This window comes from Cololabis saira, chromosome 16, assembly GCF_033807715.1.
Source record: "Cololabis saira isolate AMF1-May2022 chromosome 16, fColSai1.1, whole genome shotgun sequence".
In the NCBI taxonomy this organism is placed as follows: Eukaryota; Metazoa; Chordata; class Actinopteri; order Beloniformes; family Belonidae; genus Cololabis; species Cololabis saira.
Window position 1 is genome coordinate 33,474,451 of NC_084602.1, and position 15,762 is coordinate 33,490,212.

Here is a 15,762-nt window from a genome sequence, read left to right on the forward strand (position 1 = left end):
CGAGGCTGTTTTTAAAATGTAAGGAGTAAAAAGTACAGATAATTGTGTGAAAATGTAAGTAAAAGTAAAAAGTCGTCTGAAAAATAATTACTCCAGTGAAGTATAGATAACCAAAGTTTCTACTTAAGTAAGGTAACGGAGTATTTGTACTTTGTTACTTGACGCCTCTGCAGAGCTGAAACCTGAACTACCTGCAGTCTCTCTGTGTTCGCCTGCTCTCCATGTGCCCTTTTCTGCATGATCTGACTCGGGCTAATTGATGACTAATTCGGTGGGTTTTTGAGTGTGAGCGAACATGTTTATCTGCGTCTTTGTTAGCTCTAGGAAGAACTGACAGCCCGTCCAGAGAGGAGTCTGCCTCCCAGACAATGCCCCTGCTCCACGGGCTGCAGACCCCGCCATGCTTTACAGGAATGTGTGGGTGGAACTAATGGACGAATTGATGGAAAAATGCTAGCTTTTTGTTGTCATTCAGCAAACGGTGGGATTGCCAGCGGGGGCCTTTCAGCATAAAAGATGGAACGCGCAGCATGTCACATGCCGTGGAGCACACCATTTGGCTCGAAAAAGAGCTGCACAATTGCAGATATATACGTCCCGTACACTCTAACGTGTGCAGAGAGATGCATGGAAAAAGAATCAACCTAAAAGCACTATGCTAATTTCATACATTTACAATGAAACATCTCGGTTTGAAGGAGAGAGGACATATTCCTGAAAGGAAAACTTTGTGTAAACAACCTCATATTGCAACAGGGATTTGTTTTGAGTGTCGCTGCCAATTTCAAGATTCAATTTAGTCCATTACAAGAAGCTACTGGCGAAGCATTTCCTTCTGTTATTTTCGATTTCTTTTTGTTTTGTTTTGTTTGAGAAATAAAAACTTAAGTTATGTCTAATGAACATGTTTTGTTGTTTCAAACATTTATTACTCTCATTTGGTGAGAAAAATAATCCTTTTTGAAATACCTGAAGAAGGAAAAGATTTTCTTTATTTTCATAAAAGCGTGCACCAGGCTGGAGTGACATTAAGGTGCACATCAAACATATTTCCACTGGAGAAAACAAGAAAACTGTATCTATATTTTCCCACTAATACACTCCTGCATGAGCCAGGGTTGCTGTGCCTCAGCGTCTAGTTCAGAGGAAATTGAATCAGTTATATTAATTCAATTTTGGGAGATTTGGAGGTTGACAGAGAAGGATATTATCCCCGTCTCCCCCAGTCTACGCATTTCATTCCACGACATGGCATAATGAAGTTAAAAATCACAGAGTGGAGCTGTGTCATTTCCAGACATGTTTGAGCTGATTTGGGAACCGGGTCCCTCTGCGGACATGTGAGACACATTTACCCGAGTACGCTTTATGAAACAAGAAAACAACAACCGGCAAATGAGAAGGTTCCTCGGCATTATGAACTTAACTTTTCACGCTCCATTTATATATGATCATAGAACTCTGAACTCTTAGAAATAAGGTAACTGGGTTGATGAAATAATATGTCAAGAAATTATACAATATGCTTTTTTTTTTAGAGGTAATTGGTTTAATTCACCGTACGAATTGTTACAGATTACTTAAGTTGTTACAGATTACTTTTGTAATACTGTATTTGACCCGGTCTTTGTACGTTTTAACCGTATAGAAACGTAATTTTCGTCAGTTGTGTGAAATAAGACCTGGAAACAGGCATTGTGGCAAATAATTGTCAAATTGGTTTAATTCACCTTACAAATTGTTACAGATTACTTTTGTAATACTGTATTTGACCCGGTCTTTGTACGTTTTGACCGTATAGAAACGTCATTCTTGCCATTTTAAGAATGAGATGTACCTGCTGTACTCTACTGCCCTTACTTTTCAACAACTTGTGCTTTTCTTTTTTATTACTTTACCTCTTTTCTTATAATTTTATTTGTTATTTACTGTTTAATTGTGTCTTGCCGCTTTTAATGTTGATGTAAAGCACTTTGAATTACCTTGTACAGAAACTTATGCTGCTACTCCTGATAAATACTGGCACTGTCAATGTCCAAATACACCCTAAAGAATGTTTCTTTTTTTTACAAAAATTGCCTTTTGCACTACCATCTTAGTACTAGTAAATGTTGTATTTATGCGACCTTTTTAGGAAATGTCTTGTCTATCTGTTGTGCCTGTGCACTTTACTGTATATGTTTCACCGAGGGAAGTGGGAAACGTCCTCTCGATTCCTTGTATGCCTTGACATGACAAAGCTACTTTGACTTTGACTTTTGTGTTGAATTGTGCTATACAAATAAACTTGCCTTGCCTTAATTTAGAATAGGATAGAAAAACAAGAATATAGACTGTGAAATTCTGTGTAATTGCTTCGATCATAGAAAATAAAAGACCAAGTACCTTCTCCAAGACTTCAGAAGTCTGATCCACAGATTTATAAGTCATAAATGAATGAATAAATACATGAATAACACATAGAAGTGGTACTTACCCATGGTGCAGTTGGTAGTGAAATAAGGTTCGATGGTGGCGGTGTCGTCCGGTAGCATCCTCTGATCGTAGTTGGCTGAGATCCGGAAAGGGGCTCCTCCGCTGGTCCCCAGAGTGAGGTGCACCACTGCCCAGCTGCCAAGCAGAGAAAGCAGGAGGAGGGTGAGAGCGAGCAGCAAGCACCACGGCTGACAGAGAGGCCTGCACCATCCGCGGGGGTTGGGGGTCAGGGTGGCCTGGGCCTGCTCCGCCGGAGCCCCTAGAGTGTCAGAGACGGGACTGTCCAGGCCGTCGCCGGACGCCGACATGGGGGTCTCCTCATCCCCTTCCATTTTGGGAGCACCCCTCTCTTTCTTTGTCTGTTGATGCATCACCCACACTCTGAGCCCACCTAAACTCTACAGGTGGATGCTTAAAGATATTCCAGTGTACGGTGGCGCCTCAACGAGTTAACGGACAGAATTTTTAAAGCCACAATTGCAGCAGATCCTGTGCTGAGAAACAACAACACCGTCAGGTGAAGTTCTTGTGCGTGAACGAGCTGCGGTCCTGCGCTGAATGCTGTCCTCCCTCAACCACTGTCTGTCTTTATGCAGTTCAACTGTCCCTAATTTTATTAGGCAAATTGCGTTGACTTCTCTCCGGCTCTGAGCTCATCAGCAGTCTCTCTCGCTCTCTGCCTCTCCGTCTTCCTCTTTTTCTCCCCACCCCCTGTCTCATACCCATCCCGTCAGTTACATGCGATGGCACCGCGTATAGGCAACGTCTATTAAACAGCCACTTCCTTGATGAACAGGTTATTATATAAGTGTTACTGTGTTGCATGCAGGGTCCCATCACCAGCTCACCACAACAATAACTAGCAGATTAGTCACAAACACTTTGAGACATATTATGTCATCACAGGTTAAAACTAATGCATCACTTCAAAAGAACCATGTTTTTTTCATGTTAAAGTTTCGCTGCTATCCTTATCCACCTCATTTGACCCATTTGGAAAAGACAGTTTCACATCAGCATTTAGATATAATACTGAACATATTAAGAAGTGCTGCAATTTACTGCAACATCAATCTGTCAAAATACAGTTATTTTGACTGATTGGTGTTACAGTGAATTACAGCACTCTGCTTAACTATATTTAATTTATCCTTAAACATGTTTATACCATTCTGGTAGCACAACTATACGGTCTCTAAACAGCTGTCAAGAGTTCTCAGTTGAGCTCAAATTAGTTTTATTTAATTATTTATTTTTTTAAAACCAACCTTGTAATCAGGATTTAAAAAGCTGGAAGCAACAAATGTATCATATCACAATGTTTGTTTACCAGTAGCTTGTCAGTTTACTGACGCTTGTGTATCATAAACCCTTCATGACTTGATACAACATATGCCATTACCTGTAAACCCATCTGTATATAAAGATATACCAAAATATTCGATAGCTGCAGCCCTAATATATATATATATATATATATATATATATATATATATATATATATATATATATATATATATATATATATAATCAATTATTCCACTGATATATTCCATCCATTAATCGAGTAATTGGATAAAACTTACTTTTGCTTAATTAAAACCCAATTACAAATATACAATATAAAACAACCAATTTGTTTCCTTTATCAGAAAAATTGACATTTATTTACATATTATGAAAAATTGTAAACTGTTTGTTAAATTTTCTTATAAAAATTAATAAAATTACTTCAAACTTAACATTCCCTGAGACATAAAAATGAATTAAATAGTTCCCCACTAATTTCTTCTACGTATCAAAGATAAAATAAAAAACATTCTTAAACACTGTCTTTACATTGTGAAGCTTCACATTCAGAAACAACACATTTAAACAGCAATGCTAAGCTTACTGTATTTGACCTGGTCTTTGTACGTTTTGACCATATAGAAACGTAATTCTTGCCATTGTAAGAATGAGATGTACCTGCTGTACTCTACTGCCCTTACCTTTTAACAACTTGTGCTTTTTATTATTTTACCTCTTTTCTTATCATTTTATTTCATTTTATTTGTTATTTACGGTTTAATTGTGTCTTGCCGCTTTTAATGTTGATATAAAGAACTTTGAATTACCTTGTGTTGAATTGTGCTATACAAATAAACTTGCCTTGCCTTAGCTGTGGACCGGGACTTGGAACAAGAGTCTTACACAATGTGGGCCGGGACCTTCATTTTTAAAGGGGACCTATTATGAAAAACATGTTTTCTCTTACTTTAACATATATAAGTGGTCTCCCCTCAGCCTGCCAACTCAGAGAAGGAGGAAAGCAACCAAATTCTGCAGTATCTGTACAGCCGCCCGGATGAGCCGTCCAGTGTGATGTGGATCTACGAGACAATAAGATTCTGCTAGCGATGCGTGAAACCCACGCCCACAACTAACTCCGCCGGCTGGAGCTTCCGCCATTTTTTCGTGGCGGTGTATCACATCATTTGCGTCATTCGCGTCATCGGCACCCAATCAGCACATGCCTCATTATCATAGCCCCGCCCACTCAGAATCCCACATAGATAATGAGGTTAGAGAATGGGAAGATAAAGACATGGCTCAGAGGCTGAATTTTTAATTTATTTAGCAAAAACAATCAAAAGCTTGTTTTTAAGACATTAAAGGCCTGTTTAAAATAGGTATAAGATGCCATAATAGGTCCCCTTTGTCGCTGACGCTCGCTCGCATCGCATGCAGTTAGGGCTAGTGATGCACCGAAATGAAAATTTGTGGCCGAAACCGAAACCGAAAATAATAATAAACACTTGGCCGAATACCGAACAATACCGAACATGGTTCTTCGCAGTTTTTCATTTATTTTGCCAATTTTTTCACCATTGCATAAATCAAATAAATTTGATTTAGGCATGCTTTTCAAAGAAAAAAATCTTTTACAAAATTACAAGGTAGAAAATATTTATTGAACATAAAAAGCTGAACTTTTTTTTTTCCCAGCATTATGTTGTTTTGGTTCCACCTCCTGGTGAATGTTAGGTAAAATTTTTATGTGGTTACTTTTTGGTTGGCCAACGATTTATGTTTGTGGTGCGCAAACGTTACGGGAGCGGCCAGTCTATTTCCTTATATTACAACCGTAATAATTGTTGGTTTTTTTTCCTACTTATTCCACCGAACACTGAAAGTGTTTTTTTTTCCATTTTCAGCCAAACAATTTAGGTTACCGAACAATCGGTGCATCACTAGACAGGGTGTAACTCTGCCGGCCGGAGCTTCTGCCATTTTTTCATAGTGGTGTATCGCGTCATTCAAGCAGCCAATCAGCACATGCCTCATTATCATAGCCCCGCCCACTCAGAATCCTGCATAGATAATGAGGTTAGAGAATGGGAAGATAAAGACATGGCTCAGAGACCGAATTTCTAATTTATTTAGCAAAAACAATCAAAAGCTTGTTTTTAAGACATTCAAGGCCTGTTTAAAATAGGTATTAGATGCCATAATAGGTCCCCTTTAAGTTAAAATTATCTCACACTTTCAACATCTTCTGTCTCTTCCTCTTATTACTTCTGCTTTGCTGCGTTTGCTCATTGTCGCTGTTTTGGGTCAGGGGTCGGCGTCTGTACAGCAAAACAAGGGACACACGGGACGCGTACATGTACAGTAAGCATGTGGTGTCACACTAAAAAGCTTTGAATTCATTGTCTAATTAAACGAGGTTTCGAGGCAGAGGGAATTCCTCGAGGATTTTTTATGATCAAGTTACTCGAGGAATCACTGCAGCCCTAGTTTAGTTTTATTATCAGAATTACAGCAGATAGCGAGGCCTAGAATTGTTTGACTGTGGGAAGCCCAGCTCAGTCCCCCCTCATGCAGTTGCAAATGTGCAACTGCAGACTGGAAACCAGCAACCCTCAACAGATCCTTCTTTAAAGTACTATGGGGAGCAATGGATGGCACAACCTTGCTGAACAAAGCAGAAGACACAAAGAACACAAAGATCAACAGTCTGATTATGTTCTTTGCTGTCGTGTTAAATCATTTCTGGCTTTTGTTTTTTTTTCTTCTTCTTTTGCACAAATCTGTGTATAAAATCAAGATGTTGAATGATAAAATTCTTAACTAAGATTAAAAAATGGGGCGGTTTACATATTCGTCAGTGTGATTCATTTTCATTTTTGTAGTGATGCTGTAATCTAGTTTTCCTTGAACATTTCACTCAGCATAACACAACTTCAACAAACGCTGTGGAAAATACACTGTAGCCTAAACTGGAACTATCTTATTTTCAGAAAAGTCCCCTTTTATATTCCCGTTTACATGTACAATCATTCAGGAGAAGAGGTAAAAACTGTTTTCCCCCCAACATAATAGGGTACAGCATAGCCACCTATCCGTGTCGACTGTGGGACTTATTCTGTTCTTTCTTAGTGAAGCATTTATAAATGCACACGAAGCGCCAACAGCACAAACAGGCTTTGAGCTTTTGTAATTTCCCTGAAGTCTGAGTGTAAACTAAAAGGGCTTTGCAATCCTAGCTCTCCCGTATCCTCCCTCTTTTCTCTGCTCTCGCCACTTCTCTCACACCTCTTTTTACATTCTTCTGCGGTATCTTTCTCATCTTTGCTCTCGCAGACACTGCTCTGGCGGAAGGGAGGATGCTGACCGGATGAGGACCGATGCTACGGCACCACAGCCACTCTGTGCTCCCTGCTTTTCCCCATTTAAAAAAGGAAATTAAAGGCTAGATAAGGGCTGCTACTCTTTACTACTCCCTGATATCCTTGGAAGGATTGACCAACTGAGTGATATACATTTTTGTCTGCTGTTGGTGAACTCACCATCAGGTTAGGTCATTTAGAAATGACCAGTGTGCCAGTTTTGTTGCATTGAACCTAAACAAAGGGGCATGAAAGTATTTTAAAAATATCAATCCTGGGAACCTTGTGCCTTGTTATTGATTGTAGTCCAGGGGTCGGCAACCCAAAATGTTGAAAGAGCCATATTGGACCAAAAAAAACAAAAAACAAATATGTCTGGAGCCGCAAAAAATTAAAAGTCTTGTATAAGCCTTAGAATGAAGACAACACAGGCTGTATGTATCTATATTAGTTATACCTACTATCAAGATGACTAAGTTGGCTACAAATACATAAGAGTTCACATACTTGCATAAAAGCGCAGTCTGCTCAGTATTGATCACATCACACGTAGGGCTGTTCGATTTTGCCCAAAAATAAAATCTCGATTTTTTTCTCTCAAAATCCGATTTTCGATTACGATTACGATTATTTTGTGAATTGACAAAAGGCAAAGAAATGATTTCAAATATGCTGTTTTTTTATTGAACATTTGCCCCATTGGGCTTTAAGTGCAAACTTTGCTCTTATTAAACCAAAAATGAATGAATAAAGTGCAAAACTCTGTAAAATAAGTTGAAAAAAAGTTTAAAAAAATATAATAAAATATAAAGTTTCATCTCTGAAAAAGAAAATCAGCAAATCAGCACTTGCAAACATACAGTAAGTTATATTTCCAATTAAATAAAACAAGACATTTTCTAATTAAACTAAACTGGGTCTTTGCATGCTAAATAATAATGCAACCCATGAAGGAGGTAGAGGTGTGTAATGTCAGTCATTACATTTGCTATTCACATTTGCAAGTTTTTTGCAAGGAACACGAGCCGGTCTACCGCAACTGGCTTGAGGGATGCCCGGTGGCATGTTACAACGCCCCCTCCTACACTAAAGAGCCTCTCCCATGGGGCACTTGTCGCAGGTATTGAGAGGTATTTCCATCAATCATTAATATGGAATCAATCATTAATATGTGTGCAGACAAGGTTAAAAAAAAAAAAAAAAAAAATTAAATCGATTTTACGATTTTCACATTTTAACATCGTTCTAATTACATAATCGCGATTACGATTTAAAATCGATTAATCGAACAGCCCTAATCACACGACTCAACACAATAATTAAGTATGCTGGCGCTGAAATTATGTCCTTGATTTGCTGATCGGTGATGTTGTCTGTCATTTTAATGGCCTTTTCCTTCACTGTCCTAGCGGAGAGAGTCTGTATTATGTCAGTTTTGTTTTTGAAGTCTGCAAATAGGTCTGAAATGAGTGCAAATGATTCGGTCCAAGAAATGGTGAATCCTCTTTTCTCCTCAGTTATTTTTCTCTTTTTCCCTTTGGAAACAATCCCTTTTGCCGGTTTCTTTACATCAGCCACCTGCCTGGCGCCGCCCTGCTGGTAAAAACATGTGTCGCAGGCTCTGACGCAAATCTTCGTTAACAGAAATGTTGAAATTTAATATTTATCCTACACATTTTACAGCATTGGAAAACGTTAAGACTGTTTGTGTCATGTTTGTTCTCCTTTAGAAACCATATTAAAACAAAAAGTATATTTCCCTCCCCCATCTGTTTCCATTTTCAAACATTTTTGAAAAAGCTCCAGGGAGCCACTAGGGCGGCGCTAAAGAGTCCCCGTTCTAGTCAATGCAGAACAATGTGAAAATCAACAAACTGGACAGTCTATTTCAGAGGTCGGCAACCCAAAATGTTGAAAGAGCCATTTTGGACCAAAAACACAAAAATCAAATATGTCTGGAGCCGCAAAAAATGAACTTTTGTATGTATAAGCCTTAGAATGAAGGCAACACATGCTGCATGTATCTATATTAGTTATAACTGGGGGAAATTTTTTTTTTTCATTATGCACTTCGAGAAAAAAGTCGAAATTTCGAGAAAAAAGTCAGAATTTCATCAAAAAAGTCGAAATGTTGAGAAAAAAGTCAAAATTTCGAGATTAAAAAGGAAAGGAAAAAGGAAGAAAAAATAGAAAAAAGGAAAAAAAGAAGAAAAAAAAGAAAAAAGGAAAAAAATAAGAGAAAAAAGGAAAAAATAAGAGAAAAAAAAGGTCAAACATTTTTGAAAAAGCTCCAGGAGCCACTAGGGCGGCGCTAAAGAGTCCCCGTTCTAGTCAATGCAGAACAATGTGAAAATCAACAAACTGGACAGTACAGTCTATTTCAAATAAGAAATATAAAGTCAATCTTGCTCCAATATTTCATGCAGTTCCACTCGGGCCGCTAAAGTAAAGTATATTCCTGTCGTCCCGTGTTGTCGGTGCTGGCGCTCGCAGGACTGATTAACTGAGCTGCAGATCAGAGCTGAGCTGCCAAAGCACATCACTCAAACATTTAAACCCAATTACGGGCACACCATGCAAGGCACAGTGATCCTAAATATAAACAAGTAAAATGAAATGAATGATAAAGACTCCCCCAATGCGGGAATTAGATATACATGACTAATCAAAAGGCGGATGCTTGTAATTCTCATCATGATCCTTTGTTGTCCTGTAAAAGCCGGTCGGCTATTTGGAAATCACATGACCTTTATTCAAACAACTGTGAAAGTCTCTGCCACGATGAAAAGGTTGGTTTTTTCCCACACAGCAAAACAAAAAAGTTCAGACCTATTAATCTTAACTGCCAATTGCCAATTCTTATTTCATAATGCTATTCATTTATGCTCCCTCAGTGCTCTGCTCGGGCTAATGTAGGTCTTTTAATTTTCATTTGGAGTCCGTGTGTTGGTTAATGAGAATTTAGGATGCTGGTGTCCTAACTGCATTAGGGCTTATTTGTCTTATGTGTTCTGGTTTGTATTAACTGTGAGTGTTATCTGTTAGAGCAAAGAGAAAGCAAACAAGAGTGTTTCCAGGGTTGTGTGCTGAGACATGGTGGCGGCGTGACGCTGCTGCAGACAGGACAGAAGTCACCTTTATGCTTGTGTTGTGTCAGTTTTTCTTTTCTATATATTCTTGGTTTGGCATTAAGATATAAATTACATTAAACAAATGTTTTTTTTTTATTAATTCACCATTCAGTTATTTCAATTTGGAAGAAAATCTGTATAAATACGTTATATTTTCAATATTTTTCATGTGAAAAAGTAAGTACAACTTGAATTTAAAAACATATTTATTAAAAAATCATCTGGTCCTCGTCAAGTCTTTACATTAGGTATATAATACCTTATATTTCATATTGCAATGTCATTTGGACAAGTACCTTCATGAGCAACCTCAACTGTATCTTAATCCTGCAAAAACGTTTGATCAAAATGATTACATTCTCCAATAGACTTACTAGAGCCACCCCATTGTTCCAATGCCTAAGTATTCTCCCTATTTATGCTGTAAATGTTTTTCTCAGATTTGTCTTTTTGTCTATCAATCCATCCACAACCTACTTCCAACCTGTTTTCATTCTTTATTTCAATTCAATTCCCAAATTCATCACTTTAATACTAGGTCTGCAAACAATCTCCATCCCACCTTTTTCAGGTCTACTTTTTCCCAATTTTCAGTTAGGTTCAGAGCTCCTCTTTATTGGAACATCTTACCACTCAATATTAGAGAATGCTCGAGTACAAATAATTTAAAAAAACAAATCACAACTTTTGCTTTGCTAACCCAGCTTAGCAAAGCTTAACAACTAATTTCCAGAACTTCTCTGCACATCCTCATCAGATTCCTGTTTTTATAGTAATTTAGCTTATTCTCCTTAGTTGTCCTATGTTTTACATATCTCTGTAGATATTGTTTGTTTCATCATAGGAGGACAACTCGACAAGCCCTTATGGGTTTTTTTTTATTCCTCCTGCACATTTTTTCTGTTACATTGTATTTCTTTTTTTTGTTGTTTCCTTTTTTTTCTACATTTGTCTGAATTTTTGGCGGTTGTATATTTTTTTTTAATGTGCAAATAAATAAACTAAACTAGGTAAAACAACCTTTTAAGAATGACAACACAAGATTACATCATTTGATCATTTTTAAAGAAAAACTAAAGCTGTGTGAATAACCTTGTACACTTCATGGCTCAGTAGCTCGTTAAAGACTGTTTGAAGCAAACAGTGAAAGTTATAATTTCCTCTATGATGTTAGTGTCGCTCATCATTTTGAAGAAACTTCTGCCCACTCAGTCTTTACAAGGTTGCATCAGTTCATTGAGCTTTGCAGACATTCATGTATGCAGAGCCCTCTGAAGGTCCTTCAACAGCTTTTTAATCAGACTGAGGTCTGATTTAACAACACAGTTGCAAAAGCGTGATTCTTTTATTTTGCTATTTCAATTTCAATTGTAGACTTGGGGTTGTTTTTGGGACAATTGCACTGTTGCATCAACCGAGTTCGTCCAAGCTTGAACTGTCAGGTTGCATCAAACTCTTTGGTATGCAGAGGAGTTAATTATCAACTCACATCGTGCACGGTGCTCAGGTCTCATGGCTGCAAAATGAGCCCAAAACATTACCTCTCCAGCAGAGCTAGACAGCTGCGACGAGTTGTGTGTGCTGATATTGCTGTGTTTGGGTTGCTTCAAATGTGGTGCTGCGTTCCAGCCAAACATCCCCACTCTGGTCTCATACATCCAAATGAGATCATTGCAGATGTTCTGGGTTCAAATGCAGACTTTAGCCATTTTTATAAAGAACACCACAAAAGAAGCTTCCAATTAAAGGTATAGTCTGTAATCGTATTCAAAAACATTTATTGTTATACTGGGTGAAATGGTCCTTCCATCCTGAGAGTAGCCAGTGAATAATGTGTTCAGAAAAAGGAAAGAAAAAAATCTGACCTCTCTGACAGCTTTAATCCTGTAAAAACTCTGACCAATCTGTTATTTGCGCACAGAATGAAACGGATTGGTCAGAGGACCAGAGGATTGGCAGGGGGGAAAGAACCAATCAGATGCCTTCATTTTAAGTCCCGCCCACGCCCCCCTCTGTCCTATACGCGCACTTGTCACGTCGAAAATCTTGCCGGAAAACTTCACACACCCGAGTCACGTTTGCTGAAGAATGGCGCAGAAAACAAGAAACAAGGGGTCTCCATCCCGGCGAGGGCGGGTGGCGGTGCGCTGCGGTGCCGTGCAGGCTCTGTTGCCACGGCTACGGCGTAGGGTACGCCGAACTTCTCTGTTGTGCTCATTTTGCTGGGACGTCGGGTCCCTCCGCCGAGACACACATTTTTGCGGTATGCGTTCATTGTTGTGTCTAAAAATGATGCGCACCCAATCAGAAACGGTACAGATATTGTGTGATATTTTTTTATATTTATAAAAAAATACAATTATAAAAAAATAGAGGATCCCCATAACTTTGATTGGGTGGGCAGGACGCACGTTTGGGTGGGCACAGCCCCCCCCGTCCCCCCTAAAACCAGCCTCGCTTACAGGTGAATGAGACATGGGGTAGTTTTGTTGAAAATGTGCTGTCCAAAATGTCCTGGAAAACTCGACTCCTGCAAATGCGCGTTCCCCAAAGTTTGTGGGGGCGTGGCTTTGGACGGAGCGCTGACGGGAGGGGGAGGAGGGGGCGGGGCTTAGAGGAGATGCCACTTTCAAATCTTGCTAGCTCTCCAACATTACTGACTATACCTTTAATTCATACTTTCTAATTTTGCTGTCGTGAACTTTAACAATAAACCTCCGACTTGGGGCTGTGCAGTCTGAGAGGTTTCCAGCCTTCGACCACACACCACGTATTACAGAATGGACGCTTTGAAATTATGACAAAGGCAGCCGATCTTGATTTTAACATTTAATGTGTAGTGACAGTGACATACATAATTCAGCTTTGGTATTAAGTGCGGTTCTACACATCGTTCATCATGAACGCAGCGCTTTGTTCCTCGCCTGTTTCTTCATGCAATGCTAAACTAATATGCTGCATTCACTGTCATTCTGGGATCGCCGTCTCTTTAAATGGTGTGATGACGTACCCCTGTAGGAGCCCCATGCCTGTTTGCTAGCGCCATTTTTCTTTACAGTGTTTTTTCCTATCAAAATAAATGAAAAACGCCAGTCGTGTGCTCAACATGAGAAATTGTCTCCTCAATTTACTGCAATTTCCACAAATGCTCATTTTTTTCAAGAGAGCACAGAACTTTTCACAGCATTTACATACAGTAGATCTAAAAAGAAAATCCTGAAACATACAGGTACTTCTTTTTTATATTTAAAAATAAAACACTTCCGCTTCTCTAAAATAAAAGCACATATTTTATAATGTGTGGATAATAAAACAAACAAATAATTGTATGTAATTCACAACACCTTCCCATGCGATGAACAATAGTTCATATACATTCATATAGCACCATCTTTTTTATTTCTTCAGTCTATGTAGCAGGTTTTCAAACATCTGCTCTTTTAAAAACTGATGAAAGCATGAGAGATATTGCAGGATTCAACAGCTTGTCCGTAGACACTTTTGAAGCAAGGCCAGGAATCTAACCACTGATAACCAGATAACTGCTCTCCTGAGCTGCACCAGACACATTCACTGACTTCTGATCACATGATTTTCACTACAATTTCTGATTTCAGCCCTCGGTGATGATTCATGGTATCAGTGATTCCTGCCAAAGACAACTGGATATAAATATGGGGTTGACAGCACAAAAAGTGAGCTTTTATCAGGAAATTATATCAAAATAAGATCTGATTGGGTAATCTCTTAGTGTGAAACGGGAAAAAAATATAAAATTGTTAAATCATATCACTTTTTATTCAAATGTTAACAGAAAAACTGAGAAATGCAAAAACCCAGTTTTTCCTTTGGTCTAATTACACTCTTTAAAAACAGGGATAATTCAGTCATGCTATTACAAAAATAATCTCCTCACAATGTGAAGGGTATCAACAACATTTTAAGTTTTTATAGGAACAAAAAAAAATGTAGTTGTACCACTGTTAAATTCAGTTGCTGTAAACTAAAAAAGAAGTATAAAAATGGAAACTGCTTTAGATGATAACGGGGTTTTGTCCCTGAGAGACATGAAGATTCTGAAGGAATCTGAAGGTTCTGATCACCCAGGCTGTTTTATATTGAAGTGGTTTGGATTCTGGAAATATGGGACTGATTCAAAATGATACTGTGAAAAGATATTTGTGCCCGGAGATATATACAGTAGAGTCTTGAGAGGAAGGTGTGATGCACAGTTGTGATTAGCGCTGGATCATGATATGAATTTAAGCTACATTGATTTTGACTGTCAAATGGTACAAAGCAACAAAGTCTTACGCCACTAAAAGAGAAGTGCAGATTAGATTGAACGGCCTGACTTGGCCCAGCTGAATGATTGCCATTTCCCCAACAAAAAAAAAGGTGCTTTTGAATCCTATAAGTTAAACCACAATAAAAGTGGAACGATAGGATGGATAACCTGTTCCGTTTGAGTGGGTTCAGGGGTCAGGATTCAGTTATATATATATGATTTTCTTGACATTGACGGAGAGTGTTGTGCATGAACGAGTTCAAATGAACGTGTTCATTGAACACGTTCATTTCTGTGAGAACGTTAAACTGAACGCAACATATTTGACAATAAAGAAGTTGAACGTGAACTTGTTCATTCTGCAGATCACGAACTGGAATTTGAACTGTTCAGATTATGTGAGTTTCAGCTTCACTGTTTAGGTCCAATTATTACGGAATACATTTCACCAGCGGGCGGCATATACATTTAAAATATTCGATGAGACGACGACTTCACTACATTACCCACAATGCAGTGTACACATCAGCATATCAACGGGCACCAGCTACATTGCAACGCCGGCCCGAGCCCGGTGCAGTCTTTACTAATGACAGGTGAAGAGAGGGACGTTGCGGATGCTTATCATTATCTTTTATTTTATTAATTTTACACATTGTCTCCCAAAGAGTTCGACGGTAAAAATCTAACCTTTCTGTGCAAATGATGTCCACCTGCGCTGAGAAAACTAGTCCGAGCGTCTGCCTCGTCAACTTCACATTTGAAACGTCGTGTGGAGTTAAAGCATCCGTCCAGTGTGAGAAAATATCTGCAAGTCCCTGACAATCAAACAAAGTCATCAGGAAAGACCAAGAGGACCCAACAGCCCGAACAACCCCAGTCCCACTGCTGCACCTTCAAGGGAAGGATTTACCTGCAACGGGTAGACAAACTGATAATGGACTACATTGGAGATTTACAGTCTCTGAGTAAAGTTGAAAAGCCACTAGCACAATACATGATTGTGCAGTGAACAGTTTTAGGATAGGGGGGCGTTTCATTCCTACTTCTCACCTAAAAATATTGAAATGAACTGAATTTGAACTAGTTCAAAGTGAAAATGCTTAACTATGAACGTGAACTATTCATCTTTAAACTATGTGAACTGAACTTTGAACTAGTTCATGAGAAGTATGAACTTGCACAACACTGTTGATGGATGGATTGTTGTCACTCT